At 33.7% G+C, this 2500-nt stretch overlaps 1 protein-coding gene across 1 annotated transcript in view; it reads right to left on the reverse strand.

The window, feature by feature from the left end:
* The window catches only part of LOC144971980 (uncharacterized), a 10392-nt gene extending 9094 nt beyond the window's left edge, over positions 1-1298 (reverse strand). Inside the window, exon 1 of the mRNA XM_078913061.1 lies at positions 1166-1298. The gene's annotated coding sequence lies outside the window, so the exon portion shown is untranslated. The remainder of the gene's footprint in view (positions 1-1165) is intronic.
* Positions 1299-2500: the final 1202 nt, after the last annotated feature.

Consider the following 2500-nt stretch of genomic DNA (forward strand, 5'->3'; position numbering starts at 1 on the left):
TTCTATCCAGACAAAAATAGGTTAATGAGTAAACAAATAAATAGACATATCAAAATCAAATTGATAGAGCTTTTTTATAGGCCACTTTCCACTGAATGTGCTCAAATCGCTTTACAAGAAGTCACAAGCCAGCATCAACATTTAACTTGTAGGAAGAGACATGACGCCAGTTCTGCGTTATTGATTTTTTTTCTCGTCAGAGACAACACTGTTAACAGCCACTTACTCATTTTACTCGTGAGAACAGTGAAAGAATGTGAATGAAGATCATTTTCCAAGGACTCAACTATGCGCCGCTCAGAGCGCGATTCGAACCAGGATGTTCCAGTCCGAGGGCTAGTGTCATACCACGATAAATATAAACAAATAAGTAAATATATATATAAGTAGATTGAAAAATAAAACTGCTTACATCTATGAATTGCAAATAATGGCAAAAGACATTAATTTTACTATACTTCACGTCTTGTGAGGCTTATAGTTGAAATTTGAACATGTATTAAACATTAAAATATTTTTTAACAGAAAACCAATCTGAAGTGTCTTGTTTATTTTATTGTGTCAGATTATATCTTTGCTATTTACATTTAATAATACAAAACAATCAATGTTTAAAATTCTCCAAAATAAGTATATAACTATGCAAAATATCATCTTGGTAGCTCTAATTTGCGAGGAAAAAACAAAACAAAAACAAAAACAAAAAAATCCAAGCCGCCCCCCTCCCAAGAAATAAACACAACAAATTGAAGATAAAAACAACTAAATAATACAAAAAGAAAAACAAAAAAAACAAAACAAAAACCAAAACAAAACAAAACAAAACAAAAAAAAAGCAAAAAACAAACAAAGTTAAAACATCCCGCCAAACAAAAAGGACGACAAAAACAAACAAACAAACAAACACAAAACAACAAAACAATAATCAAACAAACAATTTTAAAAAATCCTAACTCAATCTACAAATATGTATACTATTGGAAAAGTGAGAGGCATGGAAAAATACTGGGAAAGGGATTAGGACAGAAAAACAGTATTGAATAATAAAAAAATTAACACCAAAAAAAAAAAAAAAAAAAAAAGAAAACACAATTAAAAAGAAAAACCCCAATATACAAATCAAAAAAAAAAAAAAAAAAAAAAAAAGGAAAAAGAGTGATCTTACCTTTTCCACTTGAAAACAGCGGCATGTGCGTCACAGGTTAAAAAAAAACAACTAAGGTGCGCTACAGATTTAAGATCAACGGTACTTTGCAGACAAAATCCATTTTTATGTGATATCAAGTGCTCTTGATAGTTCTATCGTGGTTTTAAAGATAATTATGGAAATGAGATCAATAAAATCAACATAATATATCATTTCAATGTGAATATCAAATGAACATTAAATGAATACTCATTTTTATGGTGAAGTTAGATGTAGTTGCTTACGGGAATAGAGAATAACGAAGATATGTGACTCGCCGTGCCAAACTGGTAATGTGTTGGGATGGAGGAGATGCCAGAAGTATTATGAATAATATACTAAGTTAAAATGAGAAAAAATATAAAACTTTTGATTTATGCACTTTAAAAGAGAGAGAGGGGGAGAGAGAAAGAACGAAAGAAAGAAAAAAAGAAAGAAAGAAAAAAAAAAAAAAAGAGAGAGAGAGAGAGAGAGAGAGAGAGAGAGAGAGAGAGAGAGAGAGAGAGAGAGAAGGAAGAAGAGCAATTAAATACCAGTATGTATAATGTAGTTCCTCTTAGCGTTATCATAACGTTATCTCAAGTGTAACTAAATGACAAATTGCCATATTTTTGGATAATAAAGATCTGTTTTTATTAAGAAACTATAATATCGAGGCCGTCAGACTCTAACCGTGAAAGTGCTATGAGTGATAAGATCATGTTAATTTTTTAAAGCTGGTGTTAAAGACCAACGAACGCCTCCCCTACCCTTGTGACAACCAAAGACTAACCAAAAGCCCAAAAGTTGGTGGGAATGATAGGCTTATGATCAAAACAGTCAAAGATGAGGTTGACTAGAACTTGTTGCTAGAATGGAGGTAACTGCTTTGTCAAGATGAATCCACTGGACGGCTGGTGGCAACAGACGAAGATCCAAAGAAAGCTGGAGAAGATCCATGAATAATAAAAAAAGAGAATCCCTCCTCGCCCCCCCCCCCCCCCCCCCCAAAAGCAAAGGAAACAAAAAAAAAAACACCCCCCCCCCCAAAAAAAAAAACCAACAACAACAAAACTAACAAAAACAAACTTGAGCTTTTATATAACGCAATATCCACCAATCATGCTTTACAAGGGTCCCTAACCAACAGCAACACGTAACATGTAGAACGAGACATGACGCCTATTTGGCGGAATTACAATTTTTTTTCAGACAGAGACAACGCTGTTAACGGCCACGTACTCATTTTACACTCGAGTGAGGCTCGAACCCAGGACTTCCGATCCGAAAGCGAGTGTCATACCACAAGACCACATAGCCGCATAAAGAGCTTAA

Source organism: Berghia stephanieae, chromosome 4, assembly GCF_034508935.2.
Source record: "Berghia stephanieae isolate SIO BIC M18660-M18661 chromosome 4, UCSD_Bste_1.3, whole genome shotgun sequence".
NCBI classification, from domain to species: Eukaryota; Metazoa; Mollusca; class Gastropoda; order Nudibranchia; family Aeolidiidae; genus Berghia; species Berghia stephanieae.